At 39.9% G+C, this 22,920-nt stretch overlaps 1 long non-coding RNA gene across 1 annotated transcript in view; it reads right to left on the reverse strand.

The window, feature by feature from the left end:
- Positions 1 to 4,955: 4,955 nt before the first annotated feature.
- The window catches only part of Gm6639 (predicted gene 6639), a 69,012-nt gene continuing 51,047 nt past the window's right edge, over positions 4,956 to 22,920 (reverse strand). The window contains exon 19 of the long non-coding RNA NR_040748.1: positions 4,956 to 5,655. This is a non-coding gene — a long non-coding RNA (predicted gene 6639). The remainder of the gene's footprint in view (positions 5,656 to 22,920) is intronic.

Below are 22,920 nucleotides of genomic sequence, written 5' to 3' on the forward strand. Positions count from 1 at the left end.
ATCTCAGGGAAAAAGACAGACGCTACCTCAGAATGAAAGGCTGGAAAATAATTTTCCAAGCAAATGGTCTGAAGAAACAAGCTGGAGTAGGCATTCTAATATCGAATAAAATCGACTTCCAACCCAAAGTTATCAAAAAAGACAAGGAGGGACACTTCATACTCATCAAAGGTAAAATCCTCCAAAAGGAACTCTCAATTCTGAATATCTATGCTCCAAATGCAAGGGCAGCCACATTCATTAAGGAAACTTTAGTAAAGCTCAAAGCACACATTGCACCTCACAAAATAATAGTGGGAGACTTCAACACACCACTTTCATCAATGGACAGATCGTTGAAGCAGAAACTAAACAAGGACACAGTGAAACTAACAGAATTTATGAAACAAATGGATTTAACAGATATCTACAGAACATTTTATCCTAAAACAAAAGGATATACCTTCTTCTCAGCACCTCATGGTATCTTCTCCAAAACTGACCATATAGTTGGTCACAAAACAGGCCTCAACAGATACAAAAATATTGAAATTGTCCCATGCATTCTATCAGATCACCACGGACGAAGGCTGATCTTCAATAACAACATAAATAATAGAAAGCCAACATTCATGTGGAAATTGAACAACACTCTTCTCAATGATACCTTGGTCAAGGAAGGAATAAAGAAAGAAATTAAAGACTTTTTAGAGTTTAATGAAAATGAAGCCACAACGTACCCAAACCTATGAGACACAATAAAAGCATTTCTAAGAGGAAAACTCATAGCTCTGACTGCCTCCAAAAAGAAACTAGAGAGAGCACACACCTTGACAACACACCTAAAAGCTTTAGAACAAAAGGAAGCAAATTCAACCAAGAGGAGTAGACGGCAGGAAATAATCAAACTCAGGGGTGAAATCAACCAAGTGGAAAAAAGAACTATTCAAAGAATCAACCAAACTAGGAGCTGGTTCTTTGAGAAAATCAACAAGATAGATAAACCCTTAGCCAGACTCACTAGAGGGCACAGGGACAGCATCCTAATTAACAAAATCAGAAATGAAAAGGGAGACAGACATAACAACAGATCCTGAAGAAATCCAAAACACTATCAGATCCTTCTACAAAAGGCTATACTCAACAAAACTGGAAAACCTGGATGAAAAGGAAAAATTTCTAGACAGATACCAGGTACCAAAGTTAAATCAGGATCAGGTTAATGATCTAAACAGTCCTATATCCTCTAAAGAAATAGAAGCAGTCATTAATAGGCTCCCAACCAAAAAAAAAAGCCCAGGACCAGATGGGTTTAGTGCAGAGTTCTATCAGACCTTCAAAGAAGATCTAATTCCAGTTCTTCACAAATTATTCCACAAAATAGAAGCAGAAGGTACTCTACCCAATTCATTCTATGAAGCCACAATTACTCTGATACCTAAACCACAGAAAGATCCAAGAAATGCTCACAGTCAGCTAATGGATGGATCACAGGGCTCCCAATGGAGGAGCTAGAGAAAGTACCCAAGGAGCTAAAGGGATCTTCAACCCTATAGGTGGAACAACATTATGAACTAACCAGTACCCCTGAGCTCTTGACTCTAGCTGCATATGTATCAAAAGATGGCCTAGTCCGACATCACTGGAAAGAGAGGCCCATTGGACACGCAGACTTTGTGTGCCCCGGTACAGGGGGACGCCAGGGCCAAAGGGGGGGAGTGGGCGGGTAGGGGAGTGGGGGTGGGTGGGTAAGGGGGACTTTTGGTATAGCATTGGAAATGTAAATGAGCTAAATACCTAATAAAAAATGGAAAAAAAAAAAAAAAAGAAAGATCCAAGAAAGAGAACTTCAGACCAATTTCCCTTATGAATATCAATGCAAAAATATGCAATAAAATTCTCACTAACCAAATCCAAGAACACATCAAAACAATTATCCATCCTGACCAAGTAGGTTTCATTCCAGGGATGCAGGGATGGTTTAATATATGGAAATCCATCAATGTAATCCACTATATAAACAAACTCAAAGACCAAAACCACATGATCATTTCATTAGATGCGGAGAAAGCATTTGACAAAATCCAACACCCATTCATGATAAAAGTCTTGGAAAGATCAGGAATTCAAGGCCCATACCTAAACATGATAAAAGCAATCTGCAACAAGCCAGTAGCCAACATCAAAGTAAATGGTGAGAAGCTGGAAGCAATCCCACTAAAATCAGGAACTAGACAAGGCTGCCCACTTTCTCCCTATCTATTCAACATAGTATTAGACGTCCTAGCAAGAGCAATTCCACAACAAAAGGATGTCAAGGGGATACAAATTGGAAAGGAAGAAGTCAAAATATCACTTTTTGCAGATGATGATAGTATATATAAGTGACCCTAAAAATTCCACCAGAGAACTCCTAAACCTGATAAACAGCTTCGGTGAAGTAGCTGGATAAAAAATTAACTCAAACAAGTCAATGGCATTTCTCTACACAAAGGATAAACAGGCTTAGAAAGAAATTAGGGAAACAACACCCTTCACAATAGTCACAAATAATATAAAATACCTTGGCATGACTCTAACTAAGGAAGTGAAAGATTGGTATGATAAGAACTTCAAGTCTCTGAAGAAAGAAATTAAAGAAGATCTCAGAAGATGGAAAGATCTCCCATGCTCATGGATTAGCAGGATCAATATAGTAAAAATGGCTATTTTGCCAAAAGCAATCTGCAGATTCAATGCACTCCCCATTAAAATTCCAACTCAATTCTTCACTGAGTTAGAAAGGGCAATCTGCAAATTCATCTGGAATAAAAAAAAAAAAAAAACTGAGGATGGCAAAAACTCTTCTCAATGATAAAAGAACCTCTGGTGGAATCACCATGACCGACCTAAAGTTGTACTACAGAGCAATTGTGATAAAAAACTGCATGGTACTGGTATAGCAACAGACAAGTAGAACAATGGAATAGAATTGAAGACCCAGAAGTGAACCCACACACCTATGGTCACTTGATCTTTGACAAAGGAGCTAAAACCATCCAGTGGAAAAAAGACAGCATTTTCAACAAATGGTGCTGGCACAACTGGAGGTTATCATGCAGAAGAATTCGAATCGAACCATTCCTATCTCCTTGTACTAAGGTCAAATCTAAGTGGATCAAGGAACTCCACATAAAACCAGAGACACTGAAACTTATAGAGGAGAAAGTGGGGAAAAGCGTCCAATATATGGGCACAGGGGAAAAATTCCTGAATAGAACAGCAATGGCTTGTTCTATAAGATCGAGAATCGACAAATGGGACCTCATAAAATTGCAAAGCTTCTGTTGTAAAGCATATTGGGAAAGGATCTTTACCTATCCTAAATCAGATAGTGGACTAATATCCAATATACATAAAGAACTCAAGAAGGTGGACTCCAGAAAATCAAATAACCCCATTAAAAAATGGGGCTCAGAGCTAAACAAAGAATTCTCACCTGAGGAATACCGAATGGCTGAGAAGCACCTGAAAAAATGTTCAGCGTCCTTAATCATCAGGGAAATGCAAATCAAAACAACCATGAGATTCCACCTCACACCAGTCAGAATGGCTAAAATGAAAAACTCAGGTGACAGCAGATGCTGGTGAGGATGTGGAGAAAGAGGAACACTCCTCCATTGCTGTGGGATTGCAAGCTGGTACAAAAACTCTGGAAAATCAGTTTGGCAGTTCCTTAGAAAATTGGACATAGTACTACTGCAGGATCCAGCAATACCACTCCTGGGCATATACCCAGAAGATGCTCCAACTTGTAATAAGGACACATGCTCCACTATGTTCATAGAAGCCTTATTTATAATAGCTAGAAGCTGGAAAGAACCCAGATGTCCCTCAACTGAGAAATGGATACAGAAAATGTGATACATTTACACAATGGAGTACTACTCGGTTATTAAAAAGAATGAATTTCTGAAATTCCTAGGCAAATGGATGGACCTGGAGTGCATCATCCTGAGTGAGGTAACCCTATCACAAAAGAACTCACATGATACATACTCACTGATAAGTGGATATTAGCCCAGAAACTTAGGATACCCAAGATATAGGATACATTTTGCAAAACAGGAAACTCAAGAAGAACGAAGACCAAAGTGTGGACACTTTGCCCCTTCTTAAAATTGGGAACAAAACACCCATGGAAGGAGTTACAGAGACAAAGTATGGATCAGAGACGAAAGGATTGACCATCTAGAGACTGCCATACCCAGGGATCCATTCCATAATCAGCCTCCAAATGCTGACACCATTGCATACACTAACAAGATTTTGCTGAAAGGACCCAGACATAGCTGTCTCTTATGAAACTATGCTGCGGCCTAGCAAACACAGAAGTGGATGCTCACAGTCAGCTATTGGATGGATCACAGGGCCCCCAATGGAGAAGCTAGAAAATGTATCCAAGGAGCTGGGGGGATCTGCACCCCATAGGTGGAACAACAATATGAACTAACCAGTACCCCCCCGGAGCTCGTGTATCTAGCTGCATATATATCAGAAGATGGCCTAGTTGGCCATCAGTGGAAAGAGAGGCTCATTGGTCGTGCAAACTTTATATGCCTCAGTACAGGGGAACGTCAGGGCCAAGAAGTGGGAGTGGGTGGGTGGGGGAGTCCGTGGGAGAGTGTGTAGGGGACTTTTTGGATAGCATTGGAAATGTAAATGAAATAAATACTTAATTTAAAAAAACACAAGAATTAAGTTATAAGATAAAGGCAGAGAAAATATAGGTGACCTTGGATTTAGTAACGTCTATTTTTAGATGTTAAATACACATGGAAAACTGGGTTGGATTTAACTAAAATTTAAAGTTCTGTGCTTGAAAAGATACTTTGCTGTAAAAATAATAGCAACTGTCAAAAAAGGGCAAAGGGAACTAAATTGCACATAAGGTGTCAACTCAGGTTGATAATCTTTTTTTTTCCATAAAAGTTTAAGTTAAAATTTTAATATTGCACGCATGTATGTAACGATTGAATAGTTACATTACTAAGTAACACAGTTGGAGTTACTCTCATTTATGAGTTGGGGGTTATAGGTAAAAGGGGGAATGAATATGTGCAATATTATTCACACATAAAAGCATGTGTGGTAAAGGCTTAGAGTTAAAGACATACATTTAACATAAATGTAGATACATCATATAAAAATATTCACAAAAGAATATACTCATTCTTATATGTATACATACATTTCTTTGCTGAGGCTGGGTGTCTCAACTGGCCTTTGTATAAACTGTAATTCTGAAGAAGTAGGCTCCAATGGATATGCTGGCAAAGTGAGTGCAAGCAGGTAAAGAAGAAGGTGACTTCCTTCTTCTAGTATGTTGGTCTCCAGTAGAAGGAGTGGCCCAGATTAAAGGTGTGCCTCAAGATCTGGATTAAAGGTGTATGTCAGTCGAGATTCCGAGTAAATGTAATGCCACCGCAAAATCTGTATCAAAAGCTTGTGTCTTTCAGGCTCAAGATCTGAGTCACAGGTGTGTCCTCTTTTTCTAGATTCATTCCAGATGTAGTCAAGTTGACTACTGAGAGTAACCATCACAGTTGATTTCCCTGTGCAGCATGCTCTTTTTTGTGGGGGATGGGGGTGGAGAAGGAATGGATCTAGAAGAGAGGGGAAGGGGTAGGGAGGAGACTGGAAGGAGTAGAAGAAAGAGAAATGGTGTCAGGATGTAATCCTTGAGAGAAGAATAAAAATAAATAAATAACAAAACCAATATTCTTTTTTCTTTTTTAATTAGAATTTTTTAATTTACATTTCAAATGTTATCCCTTTTCCTAGTTTCCCTTCCAAAAATCCCTTATCCCATCCCTCCTCCCCCTGCTCCCAACCTACCCACTCCCATTCCTGGCCCTGGCATTCCCCTATACTGGAGCATAGAGACTTCACAGGACCAAGGGCCTCTCCTCCCAATGATGACCAACTAGGACATCCTCTGCTACATATGCAGCTAGAGCCATGAGTCCCACCATGTGTTTTCTTTGATTGGTGATTTAGTCCCAGGGAACTCTGGGGATTCTGGTTAGTTCATATTGTTGTTCCTCCTATGGGGCTGCAAACCCCTTCAGCTCCTTGGGTACTTCCTCTAGATCCTTCATTGGGGACCCTGTGCTCAGTCCAATGGATGGCTGTGAGTATCCACGTCTGTATTTGTCAGGCACTGGCAGAGCCTGTCAGGAGACAGCTATATCAGGCTCCTGTCAGCTAGCTCTTCTTGGCATCCACAATAGTGTCTGGTTTTGGTGGTTGTTTATGGGATGTATCCTCAGGTGGGGCAGTCTCTGGATGGTCATTCCTTCAGTCTCTGCTCTGAACTTTGACTCTGTAACTCCTTCCATGAGTACTTTGTTCCCCCTTCTAAGAAGGATCGAAGTATCTACATTTTGTTCTTCTTTCTTTTTGAGTTTCATGTGTTTTGCAAATTGTATCTTGGATATTCTAAGTTTCTGGGCTAATATCCGCTTATCAGTGAGTGCATATCATGTGTGTTCTTTTGTGATTGGGTTACCTCACTCAGGATGATGCCCTCCAGGTCCATCCATTTGCCTAAGAATTTCATAAAATCATTGTTTTTAATTGCTGAGTAATACTCCATTGTGTGAATGTACCACATTTTTTGTATACATTCCTTTGTTGAGGGACATCTGGGTTCTTTCCAGCTTCTGGCTATTATAAATAAGGCTGCTATGAACATAGTGGTGCATGTGTCCTTATTACAAGTTGGAGCATCTTCTGGGTATATGCCCAGGAGTGATATAGCTGGGTCCTCAGGCAGTACTATGTCCAATTTTCTAAGGAACTGCCAAACTGATTTCCAGAGTGGTTGTACCAGCTTGCAATCCCACAGCAATGGAGGAGTGTTCCTCTTTCTCCACATCCTCACCAGCATCTGCTGTCACCTGAGTTTTTCATCTTAGCCATTCTGACTGGTGTGAGGTGGAATCTCAGAGTTGCAAAACCAATATTCTTGAAACATTGAAAATTCATAGAATCCACCCAGGCTTCTAACAGCCTCCTGCTAAAAAAAAAAAAAAAAAAAAAAAAAAAAAAAAGATTAGCCTTCTTGAAAAAAAAATGACTGAATGAGATAGAGTCAGGAAACAAATAGGGGGAACCAAAAGTACCATAATATAATCAAAATCTTGTGATGTGTACCTGTGAACAGATATGTATGAATACACACACACAGTTTCTCAAAGTGGCACAGAAAGTAACCAAGAGATCTTTCAATAGCCAACACTAGGACAATTTAAGCAATAAAATAAAGTAATAGTGAATTATAGCTAGAAGGACAAAATAAATATTTATGAGATAAACTAATGAATAAATTAATATCTCTTTTTACAAGGAAAGGGAGCTAGTCCATAAGAATTCCAATAAATTCCATAGCTACTACCCCTTAGAGGAAAAAGAACAAAAATCTCTATTCTCAAACTCTATGTGAAAGGAACTTCCCCAGCACATAGCACAGAAGAAAATGAGAAAAGAACATTTTTACCATAAAGAAAATTAGCAAGAACCCTAGCCAACTGTACAAAGCCAGTTTTATCAGTAATAATAATGCTGAAAGCATTTGGCCATAAAATGGCAGACAGCACTGCACTTGTACTCTACAACCAACCCAGTCATTGAGAAAAGCATCCAACTAACTGCTACAGAGGGACAGCCAACATTTCTAGGGAAAATCACTCTTTAAAATTTCTTGACAATTTAAAAGCAGTGAAATACCTGAGGTCAGTTCCCAGTACTCATATGGGGCAGCTCAGAACTGTCTTGTAACTTGAGCACCCCATTGCAAACCACTGGCCAAGCCTGCTTGGGAACCAGGCAGACTAGATTCAGATCTTCACCTCTTGCTCTGTCCTCCAGTTCCAGCTCCCTAGTCTCTTTCCCAGCTCTGCAGCAGAACACCTGTGGTACCCTTCCCTGCCCACCCCTATCCCCATCTCCTGTTGATCCCACAGATCTTCCCATTTTAACCTCCCTCTTCCAACTTGTTTTTGTCCTGTCCCGTTACCCAGCAGGCATCACTTGCCAACCCAAGGGCAGCTCCTGCCTGAGAGGCAGGCAGGCTGACTGCTGATCTTTACTTCCCCTTTGCTCCTCCAGATCCAGTTATTCCCAACTCTGTAGCAGAACACTGGCTGCAATCTCCCTTTCCTCTCTGATTCCACATGCTGGTGAGGATGTGGAGAAAGAGGAACACTCCTCCATTGCTGGTGGAATTGCAAACTGGTACAACCACTCTGGAAATCAGCCTGGAATTCCTCAGAAAATTGGAAATAGATGTACCTGAAGATCCAGCTATACCACTCTTGGGAATATACCCAAAAGATGCCTCACCACGCCATAGGGGCACATGCTCTACTATGTTCATAGCAGCCTTATTTACAATAGCCAAAAGCTGGAAACAACCCAGATGTCCCACAACAGAAGAATGGATACAGAAAATGTGGTTCATTTACACAACGGAATACTAGTCAGATATTAAGAATGAGGGCATCCTGAGTTTTGTAGGCAAATGGATGGAACTAGAAAATATCATCATGAGTGAAGTAACTCAGACTCAAAAGGACATGCATGGGTATGTACTCACTAATAAGTGGATATTAGCCCCAAAAAGTACAGAATAACCAGATACAGTCCATAGAACTCAAAAAGGTTAACAAGTCAAAGGGACCAAGTGAAGAGACCTCAATCCCACTTGGGAGGGAGAAGAAAGCAATCACAGTAGGGAGCTGACAGAAAGAGGACTAGCGTGGGAGGGGCATGATCAGGTATTAGGGAGGAAAGGATTGAAGCCCTGAGGGGCAGCAGAAAGAATGGAAACAGGCGATCTCTGGAGGAAGGAGTTAGGGAGACCCTCCAGAATGTATCAGAGACCTAGGAGGTGAGAGACTCTCAAGACTCAAAGGGAAGGACTTCGGATGAAATGCCCTACAGTGGGGAGAGGGAACATGTAGAGCCAACCTCCAGCAAAAAGACAGAGCATTAAGTAAGAGTTGGGGTTGCTATCCCACAGTCAAAAACTCTGGCCCATAATTGTTCCTGTCTGAAAGAACTACAGGGACAAAAGTTGAGAAGAGACTGAGGAAAGGAGGTCTAATGATTGGCCCAAAGTGGGATCCAGCTCAAGGGGAGGTCACAAGGCCTGACACTATTACTGAGGCTGTGGAGTGCTCACAAAAATGGACCTATTATGACTGCCCTCTGAAATACCCAAGAATCAGCTGAAAGAGTCAGATGCAGATATTTACACCCAACCAATGGACTGAAGCTGCTGATCCTTATGGTTGAAGTAAGGAAAAGCTGGAAGGAGCTGAGGAGGAGGGTGACCCTGTAGGAGGGAGGACCAGCAGTCTCAATTAACCTGGACTCCTGAGATCTCTCAGGCACTGGACCACCAACCAGGCAGCATACACCAGCTGATATGAGGCTCCCAGCACACATACAGAAGATGACTGCCAGGTCTGGGTTCAGTCAGAGAGGATACACCTAACTCACAAGAGAATGGAGGCCACGGGGAGTTTTGAGATCTGGTGGTGTAGTGGTGGGGTGGGGACATCCTTGTGAAAATGGGGGGAGGTATGGGATGTGGAACAGTTAGAGGATGGACTGGGAGGGGGATAAAGTCTGAACTGTAAAAGAAAAATTTGAACATAAAAAAGAATATATAAGCAATTTAAAAAGACCTATAATCCTTATTGAAATAGAAGCAGTCATTAAAAGTCTTCCAATGAAACAAAAGCCCAAGGCCAGGTAGTTTTAGAACAGAATTTTACCAGACTTTCAACAAAGAGCTAATGCCAATACTCCTCAAATTATTTCACAAAATAGAAATAGAAAGAACATGGCCAAATTAATTATGAGGTCACAGTTACCCTGATACTCAAACCATGTAAAGTCCCAACAAAGAAAGAATTACAGATCTATTTCGCTCATGTACACAGATGAAAAAAATACTCAATAATATATTTGCAAATTGAATTCAAAAACATCAAAAAGAAAATTCACCATAATAAAGTAGGCTTCATCCTGTAAATGCATGGATGGGTCAATATATGAAAGTCAATAAAGGTATTCATGGGGGGGGGGTGTGCATAAACTGAAAGAAAAAAAGCATGATTATCTCCTTGGCTGCAGAAAAGACCTTTGACAAAATCCAAAACCACTTCATAATAAAAGTCCTGCAGAGATCAGGCATACAGAAATACACCTGAACATCATAAAAGCAGTTGACAGCAAGTCCTCAGCCAACATCAACCTAAATGAGAAGAAACTCAAAACAACCAGGAACAAGATAAGGCTATCCCCTTCTCTCTATACCTATTCAATATAGTGTTAGCCAGAGCAATAAAACAAATGAAGGAGATCAAGAGTATATAATTTGGGAAGGAAAAGGTCCAAGTATATTTATTTGCAGATGATATGAGAGTATACATATATGACCTTTAAAATCCCACCCAGAGAACCCCTACACTGATAAAAAGCAAATTAACTGCATACAAAATTAACTCACAAAAATTAGTATCCTTCCTATAGACAAATGACAAGTGGACTGAGAAAGACATCGGGGAAGCAGCACCTTTCACAATAGCCTCAAATTATACAAAACATCTTGGGGTAATTCTAACCAAGGAAATAAAAGACTTGTATGATAAAATTCACAAGTCTTTGGAGAAACAAGTTGAAGACAGAAAGATCTACCATGCTCATGGATCGGTAGGATCAACATAGTAAAAATGGTCATCTTACCAAAAGCAATCTACAGACTCAATGCAGTTCTCACCAAAATCCCAACACAATTCTTCAAAGATCTTGAAAGGATAAATTTCAACTTTATATGGAAGCAGAAAAACCCAGGAAACTTTAAAAAAAGAAAAGAAAAGAAGAGAAGAGAAGAGAAGAGAAGAGAAGAGAAGAGAAGAGAAGAGAAGAGAACTTCTAGAGCTATCACCCCAATTTCAAATTGTACTACAGAGCTATAGTTATTAAAACAACATGGTGTTGACATAAAAATAAACAAGTTGATCAACAGAATCAAATTGAAAACCCAGACATAGATCCACACACCTATAGGTGCCAGCTGCTTGATAAAGAAGTCTTATTCAGCCATCATGAAAGAGGCTTCCTCCTGGGGGCAGATGGAAGCAAATAAAGAGACCCACAGCAAGACAGTTACACACACACACACACACACACACACACACACACACACACACACACACATACACACACACACACACACACACACACACACACACACGAGAGAGAGAGACAGAGAGAGAGAGACAGAGAGACAGAGAGAGAAAGAGACAGAGAGAGACAGAGAGACAGAGACAGAGACAGAGAGACAGAGACAGAGAGAAAGAGAGACATTAGAACACATCACTTTAAATGTATCTTCACCAATCCCCTCCCCTCTGAGCTCAGGGAACCCTTCCAAAATAAAGGGAGAAAAAGTGTGGGAGTCAGAGAGGATGGGAACAAAGGCCTTGGAATCAATCCAGCAATGTGGAGACTGAAAAGGCAAGCACAGAGCCTACACAAGTCTGCAACAGGACCTCTGCATGTATATTACAACTTTGAACTTAGTACTTCTAAGGGACTCCTGAATACGTGAACAAGTGGGTCTCTGACTCTTGTGCCCTCTCTTGGGGCCTCTTCCTTCTGTTAGTTTGCCTTATCCAACTTCAATGTGATGACTTTTCATTTAATCTTATTTTATTTTTTTTTTGAAAAGCCACTATTGAGACAGAGAGAGAGAGAGAGACTGTAACTTGAACTTCATAAAATCTAATACCCTCTTCTAGTCTCTATGAGCAATTGTACACAGGTGGCATACATACACACACACACACACACACACACACACACACACACACACACACACTTCTTCCCAATCTTCTCTGTGTCTATCAGACTCAGAACTAACAAAAAGTTCCCATGCCCAGACAGTATTACACACACACACACACAAAATCAACAATAAGAAAGACCAGGTGGATATCTTCTCTTCTAAATGTACCAAGACTGTAGGAATGTTTGCAATGAGAATTACCAAGACAAAACTCAGGACACAAAATTCAAAAGAACAATAATAAACTTCACCAAAGAATTCAAGAAGTCCAGGAAAGACATGAACACTTCTCAATTAAGGAGAACGAGCTTAAGGAGTGATTACAAGTGAAAAAAAGAGCATGTGGCTGATGGGAACATCAAGGACAATCTTGGGATTGAAAATGTAATTCAACAAGGGGAGAAAAACACTGAAGAGGACTAAGTCTAAAATGAAGATGAAACTGGAAAACCCCAAGGGTTCAACTAGAAAACTCAAAAGAAAACCTTACAAGTAGAATGAATGATATAGATCAGAATTTGAAAGTAGAGGATTTAGACCAAATAAGCAAGGGAACAAAATTAAAACATAGGAAAGAAACCCACAGGAAATGTGAAAAACCATATGGGGAGGGGAGCAATCTTTAAATTATCAGAATAAATGAGGGAGAAGAATCCAAAGTCAGTGGCATAAACGTGATCTTCAACAAGATCAAAGAAGTTACTTTCTCAAGCTAAGACAATCATACCCATAAAATTTTAAGAAGCACACCGAATAACAGGTAAACAAGACCAGAAAAGGAAATCTCCACAGCATATCCTAGATGAAACATCAAGTATACATAACAAAGAAAGTATATTAGAAACATGCAAATTTGGTGGTTGTATATAGGCTGGATCCCCAGGTGGGACAGTCCCTGGATGGTCTTTCCTTCAGTCTCAGCTCTGAACTTTGTCTCTGTAACTCCTTCCATGGATACTTTGTTCCCCATTCTAAGAAGGAACGAAGTATCCACATTTTGCTCTTCTTTCTTGAGTTTCATGTGTTTTGCAAATTATCTTGGATATTCTAAGTCTCTGGGAAAATATCTGCTTATCAGTGAGTGCATACCATATATGTTCTTTTGTGATTGGGTTACCTCACTCAGGAAGATATACTCCAGATGCATCCATTTGCCTAAGAATTTCATGAATTCATTGTTTTTCATTGCTGAGTAGTACTCCATTGTGTGAATGTACCACATTTTCTGTATCCATTCCTCTGTTGAGGGACATCTGGGTTCTTTCCAGCTCTGGCTATTATAAATTAGGCTGCTATGAAAATAGTGGAGCATGTGTCCTAATTACAAGTTGGAACATCTTCTTGGTATATGCCCAAGAGAGGTATTGCTGGATCTAGCAGTAGTACTATGTCCAGTTTTCTGATGAACCACCAGAATGATTTCCAGAGTGGTTGTATGTAACAGGTTGCAAACCCAACAACAATGGAGGAGTGTTCCTCTTTCTCCACATCCGAGCTACCCTCTGCTGTCACCTGAATTTTTTATCTTAGCCATTCTGACTGGTGTGAGGTGGAAACTCAGGGTTGTTTTGATTTGCATTTCCCTGATGATTAAGGATGTTAAACATTTTTTCAGGTGCTTCTCAGACATTCAGAATTCTTCAGTTGAGAACTCTTAGTTTAGCACTGTACCCCATTTTTAACAGGGTAATTTGATTTTCTGGAGTCCATCTTCTTGAGTGCTTTCTATATATTGGATATTAGCCCCCTATTTGATTTAGAATTGGTAAAAATTCTTTCCGAATCTGTTGGTGGCTTTTTGTCTTATTGACGGTGTCTTTTGCCTTACAGAAGCTTTGCAATTTTATGAGGTCCCATTTGTCAATTCTCGATCTTACAAAACAAGCCATTGCTGTTCTGTTCAAGAATTTTCCCCCTGTGCCCATATCTTGGAGGCTTTTCCCCACTTTCTCCTCTATAAGTTTCAGTGTCTCTGATTTTATGGGGAGTTCCTTGATCCATGTAGACTTGACTTTAGTACAAGGAAATAAGAATGAATTAATTCGCATTCTTCTATATGATAACATCCAGTTGTGCCAGCACCATTTGTTGAAAATGCTCTTTTTTCCACTGGATGGTTTTAGCTCCCTTGTCAAAGATCAAGTGGTGTTGGTGTGTGGGTTCATTTCTGGGTCTTCAATTCTATTCCATTGATCTACCTGTCTATGGCTATACCAGTACCATGCAGTTTTTGTCACAATTGCTCTGTAGTACAGCTTGAGGTCAGGCACAGTGATTTCCCCCAGAGTTTCTTTTATTATTGAGAATAATTTTTGCTATCCTCGATTTTTTGTTATTCCAGATGAATTTGCAAATTTCCCTTTCTAAGTCAGTGAAGAATTGAGTTGGAATTTTGATGAGAATTGCATTGAATCTGTATAGTGTTTTCAGCAAGATAGCCATTTTTACTATATTGATCCTGCCAATCCATGAGCATGGAAGGAAGATCTTACCATCTTCTGAGATCTTGATTTCTTTCTTCAGAGACTTAAAGTTCTCATCATACCAATCTTTCACTTCCTTACTTAGAGTCATCCCAAGGTATTTTATATTATTTGTGACTATTGTGAAGGGTGTTGTTTCCCTAATTTCTTTCTCAGCCTGTTTATCCTTTGTGTAGAGAAAGGCCACTGATTTGTTTGAGTTAATTTTACATCCAGCTACTTCACTGAAGCTGTTATCAGGTTTAGGAGTTCTCTGGTGGAATTTTTAGGATCACTTATATATACTATCATATCATCTGCAAATAGTGATATTTTAACTTCTTCCTTTCCAATTTGTATCCCCTTGACCTTCTTTTGTTGTCAAATTGCTCTGGCTAGGACTTCAAGTACTATATTGATTAGGTGGGGAGAAAGTGGACAGCCTTGTCTAGTCCTTGATTTTAGTGGAATTGCTTCCAGCTTATCTCCATTTATTTTGATGTTGGCTACTGGTTTGTTGTATATTGCTTTTACTATGTTTAGATATGGACCTTGAATTCATGATCTTTCCAAGATTTTTATCATGAATGGCTGTTGGATTTTTCAAATGCTTTCTCAGTATATAATGAGATGATCATGTGGTTTTTCTCTTTGAGTTTGTATATATAGTGGATTATGTTGATTGATTTCCCTATATTAAACCATCCATGCATCCGGGGCATGAAGCCTACTTGATCATGATGGATTTTTTTTTCCATTTTTTATTAGGTATTTAGCACATTTACATTTCCAATGCTATCCCAAAAGTCCCCCATACCCACCCACCCCCACTCCCCTACCCACCCACTCCCCCTTTTTGGCCCTGGCGTTCCCCTGTACTGGGGCATATAAAGTTTGTGTGTCCAATGGGCCTCTCTTTCCAGTGATGGCCGACTAGGCCATCTTTTGATACATATGCAGCTAGAGTCAAGAGCTCCGGGGTACTGGTTAGTTCATAATGTTGTTCCACCTATAGGGTTGCAGATCCCTTTAGCTCCTTGGCTACTTTCTCTAGCTCCTCCATTGGGAGCCCTGTGATCCATTCATTAGCTGACTGTGAGCATCCACTTCTGTGTTTGCTAGGCCCTGGCATAGTCTCACAAGAGACAGCTACATCTGGGTCCTTTCAAACAAATCTTGCTAGTGTATGCAATGGTGTCAGCGTTTGGATGCTGATTATGGGGTGGATCCCTGGATATGGCAGTCTCTACATGGTCCATCCTTTCATCTCAGCTCCAAACTTTGTCTCTGTAACTCCTTCCATGGGTGTTTTGTTCCCAATTCTAAGGAGGGGCATAGTGTCCACACTTCAGTCTTCATTTTTCTTGAGTTTCATGTGTTTAGGAAATTGTATCTTATATCTTGGGTATCCTAGGTTTGGGGCTAATATCCACTTATCAGTGAGGACATATTGTGTGAGTTCCTTTGTGAATGTGTTACCTCACTCAGGATGATGCCCTCCAGGTCCATCCATTTGGCTAGGAATTTCATAAATTCACTTTTTAATAGCTGAGTAGTACTCCATTGTGTAGATGTACCACATTTTCTGTATCCATTCCTCTGTTGAGGGGCATCTGGGTTCTTTCCAGCTTCTGGCTATTATAAATAAGGCTGCTATGAACATAGTGGAGCATGTGTCCTTCTTACCAGTTGGGGCATCTTCTGGATATATGCCCAGGAGAGGTATTGCTGGATCCTCCGGTAGTACTATGTCCAATTTTCTGAGGAACCGCCAGACTGATTTCCAGAGTGGTTGTACAAGCCTGCAATCCCACCAACAATGGAGGAGTGTTTCTCTTTCTCCACATCCATGCCAGCATTTGCTGTCACCTGAATTTTTGATCTTTGCCATTCTGACTGGTGTGAGGTGTAATCTCAGGGTTGTTTTGATTTGCATTTGCCGATGATTAAGGATGTTGAACATTTTTTCAGGTGCTTCTCTGCCATTCGGTAATCCTCAGGTGAGAATTCTTTGTTCAGTTCTGAGCCCCATTTTTTAATGGGGTTATTTGATTTTCTGAAGTCCACCTTCTTGAGTTCTTTATATATGTTGGATATTAGTCCCCTATCTGATTTAAGATAGGTAAAGATCCTTTCCCAATCTGTTGGTGGTCTTTTTGTCTTATTGACCGTGTCTTTTGCCTTGCAGAAACTTTGGAGTTTCATTAGAATTTGTCAATTCTCAATCTTACAGTACAAGCCATTGCTGTTCTGTTCAGGAATTTTTCCCCTGTGCCCCTATCTTCAAGGCTTTTCCCCACTTTCTCCTCTATAAGTTTCAGTGTCTCTGGTTTTATGTGAAGTTCCTTGATCCACTTAGATTTGACCTTACTACAAGGAGATAAGTATGGGTCGATTCATATTCTTCTACACAATAACAACCAGTTGTGCCAGCACCAATTGTTGAAAATGCTGTCTTTCTTCCACTGGATGGTTTTAGCTCCCTTGTCGAAGATCAAGTGACCATAGATGTGTGGGTTCATTTCTGGGTCTTCAATTCTATTCCATTGGTCTACTTGTCTGTCTCTATACCAGTACCATGCAGTTTTTATCACAATTGCTCTGTAGTAAAGCTTTAGGTCAGGCATGGTGATTCCACCAGAGGTTCTTTTATCCTTGAGAAGACTTTTTGCTATCCTAGGTTTTTTGTTATTCCAGATGAATTTGCTAATTGCTCCTTCTAATTCGTTGAAGAATTGAGTCGGAATTTTGATGGGGATTGCATTGAGTCTGTAGATTGCTTTTGGCAAGATAGCCATTTTTACAATGTTGATCCTGCCAATCCATGAGCATGGGAGATCTTTCCATCTTCTGAGATCTTCTTTAATTTCTTTCTTCAGAGACTTGAAGTTTTTATCATACAGATCTTTCACTTCCTTAGAGTCATGCCAAGATATTTTATATTATTTGTGACTATTGAGAAGGGTGTTGTTTCCCTAATTTCTTTCTCAGCCTGTTTATTCTTTGTATAGAGAAAGGCCATTGACTTGTTTGAGTTTATTTTATATCCAGCTACTTCACCGAAGCTGTTTATCAGGTTTAGGAGTTCTCTGGTAGAATTTTTAGGGTCACTTATATATACTATCATATCATCTGCAAAAAGTGATATTTTGACTTCCTCTTTTCCAATTTGTATCCCCTTGATCTCCTTTTGTTGTCGAATTGCTCTGGCTAATACTTCAAGTACTATGTTGAAAAGGTAGGGAGAAAGTGGGCAGCCTTGTCTAGTTCCTGATTTTAGTGGGATTGCTTCCAGCTTCTCTCCATTTACTTTGATGTTGGCTACTGGTTTGCTGTAGATTGCTTTTATCGTGTTTAGGTATGGGCCTTGAATTCCTGATCTTTCCAAAACTTTTATCTTGAATGGGTGTTGGATCTTGTCAAATGCTTTTTCTGCATCTAACGAGATGATCATGTGGTTTTTGTCTTTGAGTTTGTTTATATAATGGATTACATTGATGGATTTTCGTATATTAAACCATCCCTGCATCCCTGGAATAAAACCTACTTGGTCAGGATGGATGATTGCTTTAATGTGTTCTTGGATTCGGTTAGCGAGAATTTTATTGAGGATTTTTGCATCGATATTCATAAGAGAAATTGGTATGAAGTTCTCTATCTTTGTTGGGTCTTTCTGTGGTTTAGGTATCAGAGTAATAGTGGCTTCATAAAATGAGTTGGGTAGAGTACCTTCTACTTCTGTTTTGTGAAATAGTTTGTGCAGAACTGGAATTAGATCTTCTTTGAAGGTCTGATAGAACTCTGCACTAAACCCGTCTGGTCCTGGGCTTTTTTTGGCTGGGAGACTATTAATAACTGCTTCTATTTCTTTAGGTGATATGGGACTGTTTAGATGGTCAACTTGATCCTGATTCAACTTTGATACCTGGTATCTGTCCAGAAATTTGTCCATTTCGTCCATGTTTTCCAGTTTTGTTGAGTATAGCCTTTTGTAGAAGGATCTGATGGTGTTTTGGATTTCTTCAGGATCTGTTGTTATGTCTCCCTTTTCATTTCTGATTTTGTTAATTAGGATTTTGTCCCTGTGCCCTTTAGTGAGTCTAGCCAAGGGTTTATCTATCTTGTTGATTTTCTCAAAGAACCAACTCCTCGTTTGGTTAATTCTTTGAATAGTTCTTCTTGTTTCCACTTGGTTGATTTCACCCCTGAGTTTGATTATTTCCTGCTGTCTACTCCTCTTTGGGTGAATTTGCTTCCTTTTTTTCTAGAGCTTTTAGATGTGTTGTCAAGCTGCTAGTATGTGTTCTCTCCGGTTTCTTCTTGGAGGCACTCAGAGCTATGAGTTTCCCTCTTAGAAATGCTTTCATTGTGTCCCATAGGTTTGGGTACGTTGTGGCTTCATTTTCATTAAACTCTAAAAAGTCTTTAATTTCTTTCTTTATTCCTTCCTTGACCAAGGTATCATTGAGAAGAGTGTTGTTCAGTTTCCACGTGAATGTTGGCTTTCCATTATTTATGTTGTTATTGAAGATCAGTCTTAGGCCATGGTGGTCTGATAGGATACATGGGACAATTTCAATATTTTTGTATCTGTTGAGGCCTGTTTTGTGACCAATTATATGGTCAATTTTGGAGAAGGTTCCGTGAGGTGCTGAGAAGAAGGTATATCCTTTTGTTTTAGGATAAAATGTTCTGTAGATATCTGTCAGGTCCATTTGTTTCATAACTTCTGTTAGTTTCACTGTGTCCCTGTTTAGTTTCTGTTTCCACGATCTGTCCATTGATGAAAGTGGTGTGTTGAAGTCTCCCACTATTATTGTGTGAGGTACAACGTGTGCTTTGAGCTTTACTAAAGTGTCTTTAATGAATGTGGCTGCCCTTGCATTTGGAGCGTAGATATTCAGAATTGAGAGTTCCTCTTGGAGGATTTTACCTTTGATGAGTATGAAGTGTCCCTCCTTGTCTTTTTTGATAACTTTGGGTTGGAAGTCGATTTTATCCGATATTAAAATGGCTACTCCAGCTTGTTTCTTCAGTCCATTTGCTTGGAAAATTGTTTTCCAGCCTTTCACTCTGAGGTAGTGTCTGTCTTTTTCCCTGAGATGGGTTTCCTGTAAGCAGCAGAATGTTGGGTCTTGTTTGTGTAGCCAGTCTGTTAGTCTATGTCTTTTTATTGGGGAGTTGAGACCATTGATATTAAGAGATATTAAGGAAAAGTAATTGTTGCTTCCTGTTATTTTTGTTGTTAAAGTTGGCATTCTGTTCTTGTGGCTGTCTTCTTTTAGTTTTGTTGAGGGATTATCTTCTTGTTTTTTCTAGGGCGTGGTTCCCATCCTTGTATTGTTTTTTTTCTGTTATTATCCTTTGAAGGGCTGGATTTGTGGAGAGATAATGGGTGAATTTAGTTTTGTCGTGGAATACTTTGGTTTCTCCATCTATGGTAATTGAGAGTTTGGCTGGGTATAGTAGTCTGGGCTGGAATTTGTGTTCTCTTAGTGTCTGTATAACATCTGTCCAGGCTCTTCTGGCTTTCATAGTCTCTGGTGAAAAATCTGGTGTAATTCTGATAGGCTTGCCTTTATATGTTACTTGACCTTTTTCCCTTACTGCTTTTAGTATTCTATCTTTATTTAGTGCATTTGATGTTCTGATTATTATGTGTCGGGAGGAATTTCTTTTCTGGTTCAGTCTATTTGGAGTTCTGTAGGCTTCTTGTATGTTCATGGGCATCTCTTTCTTTAGATTTGGGAAGTTTTCTTCCAATAATTTTGTTGAAGATGTTTGCTGGTCCTTTGAGTTGAAAATCTTCATTCTCATCCACTCCTATTATCCGTAGGTTTGGTCTTCTCATTGTGTCCTGGATTTCCTGGATGTTTTGAATTAGGATCTTTTTTAATTTTCCATTTTCTTTGATTGTTGTGCCGATGTTCTCTATGGAATCTTCTGCACCTGAGATTCTCTCTTCCATCTCTTGTATTCTGTTGCTGATGCTGGTATCTATGGTTCCAGATTTCTTTCCTAGGGTTTCTATCTCCAGCGTTGCCTCACTTTTGTTTTCTTTATTGTGTCTACTTCACTCTTTAGGTCTAGTATGGTTTTGTTCATTTCCATCACCTGTTTGGATGCTTTTTCCTCTTTTTCTGTAAGGACTTCTACCTGTTTGATTGTGTTTTCCTGTTTTTCTTTAAGGACTTGTAACTCTTTAGCAGTATTCTCCTGTATTTCTTTAAGTGATTTATTAAAGTCCTTCTTGATGTCTTCTACCATCATCATGAGATATGCTTTTAAATCTGGGTCTAGGTTTTTGGGTGTGTTGGGGTGCCCTGGACTGGGCAAAGTGGGAGTGCTGGGTTCTGATTATGGTGAGTGGTCTTGGTTCCTGTTAGTAGGATTCTTACGTTTACCTTTCGCCATCTGGCAATCTCTGGAGTTAGTTGTTATTGTTGTCTTTGTTTAGAGATTGTTCCTCTGTTGATTTTGTTACCCTCTATCAGCAGACGTGGGAGACTAGCTCTCTCCTCTGAGTTTCAGTGGTCAGAGCAGTCTCTGCAGGCAAGCTCTCCTCTTTCAGGGAAGGTGCACAGTTATCTGGTGTTTGGACCTCCTCCTGGCTGAAGATGAAGGCCCAAAACAGGATCTTTCCCAGAAGCTGTGTTGCTTTGGCCAGGAAGGTGGCCGGTTGTCTGGAGCCGAAGATGATGCCGCCTCAGAAGCTCTGTGGCTCTCGCCTGTCCCAGAAACGGCTGGCCTCTGTATTCCACACCGTCACCCGTGCAGCCTGCCCTCCGCGGAGTCCCGGAGCCAAGGAGGCTCCCGCCGGGGCCTGGGGCACAAACCTCTCGGGCTGGCGGACCCCTGTGCACTCACCAGGAAGGTGGCCGGTTGTCTGGAGCCAAAGATGGCGCCGCCTCCGATCATGATGGATTATTGTTTTGATGTGTTCTTGGATTCGGTTAACGAGAATTTTATTGATTTTTTTGCATCGATATTCATAAAGGAAATTGGTCTGAAGTTCTTTTTGTTGAGTCTTTATGTGGTTTAGGTATCAAAGTAATTGTGGCTTCATAGAATGAATTGGGTAGAGTACCTTCTGTTTCTATGTTGTAGAATAGTTTGAATAGAATTGGAATTAGATCTTCTTTGAAAGTCTGATAGGATTCTGCACTAAACCCATCTGGTCCTGGGCTTTTTATGGTTTAGAGACTATTAATGACTGCTTCTATTTCTTTAGGGGATATAGGACTGTTTAGGTCATTAATCTGATCCTGATTTAACTTTGGTACCTGGTATCTGTCTAGAAATGTGTCCATTTCATCCAGGTTTTCCAGTTTTGTTGAGTATAGCCTTTTGTAGTAGGATCTGATGCTGTTTTGGATTTCCTCAAGTTCTGGTGTTATGTCTCCCTTTTCATTTCTGATTTTGTTAATTAGGATGCTGTCCCTGTGCCCTCTAGTGAGTCTGGCTAAGGGTTTATCTATCTTGTTGATTTTCTCAAAGAATCAGCTCTTCGTTTGGTTGATTCTTTGTATCGTTCTTTTTGTTTCCACTTGGTTGATTTCAGTCCTGAGTTTGATTATTTCCTGCTGTCTACTACTCTTGGGTGAATTTGCCTCCTTTTGTTCTAGAGCTTTTAGGTGTGCTGTCAAGCTGCTCATGTATGCTCTCTCAGGCTTCTTTTTGGAGGCACTCACAGCTATGAGTCCTCTTAGGACTGCTTTAATTGTGTCCCATAAGTTTGGGTATGTTGTGGCTTCATTTTCATTTAACTCTAAAAAGTCTTTAATTTTTTTCTTTATTTCTTCCTTGACCAAGTTATCGTTGAATGGAGTGTTGTTAACCTCCAAGTGTATGTGGATTATCTATTATGTTGTTATTGAAGATCAGCCTTAGTCTGTGGTGATCTGATAGGGTGCATGGGATAATTTCAATGTTTTTGTATCTGCTGAGGCTTGTTTGGTGACCGAATATATGGTCAATTTTGTAGAAGGTACCACGAGGTGCTGAGAAGGCATATACTTTAGTTTTAGGATCAAATGTTCTATAGATATCTGTTAAATCCATTTTATTCATAACTTCTGTTAGTTTCACTGTGTCTCTGTTTAATTTCTGTTTCCATTAACTCTCCATTGAGGAGAATGGGGTGTTGAAGTCTCCCACTATTATTGTGTGAGGTGTAATGTGTGCTTTGAGTTTTAGCAAAGTTTCTTTAATGAATGTGGATACCCTTGAGTTTGGAGCATAGATGTTCAGAATCAAGAATTCATCTTGGTAGATTTTACCTTCGATGAGTAATTAAGAGTTTTGCTGGGTATAGACCTATCAGAATTACACCCGACTTCTCGCCAGAGACTATGAAAGCTAGAAGATCCTGAGCAGATGTCATACAGATCCTAAGAGAACACAAATGCCAGCCCAGGATACTATACCCAGCAAAACTCTCAATTACTATAGATGGAGAAAGTAAGATATTCCATGACAAAACCAAATTCACACAATATCTTTCCAGAAATCCAGCCCTTCAAAGGATAATAAAGGGAAAACTTCAACACAATGAGGGAAACTAAGCTTGAGAAAAAG

Source organism: Mus musculus, chromosome 3 (assembly GCF_000001635.26).
Source record: "Mus musculus strain C57BL/6J chromosome 3, GRCm38.p6 C57BL/6J".
Taxonomy (NCBI): domain Eukaryota; kingdom Metazoa; phylum Chordata; class Mammalia; order Rodentia; family Muridae; genus Mus; species Mus musculus.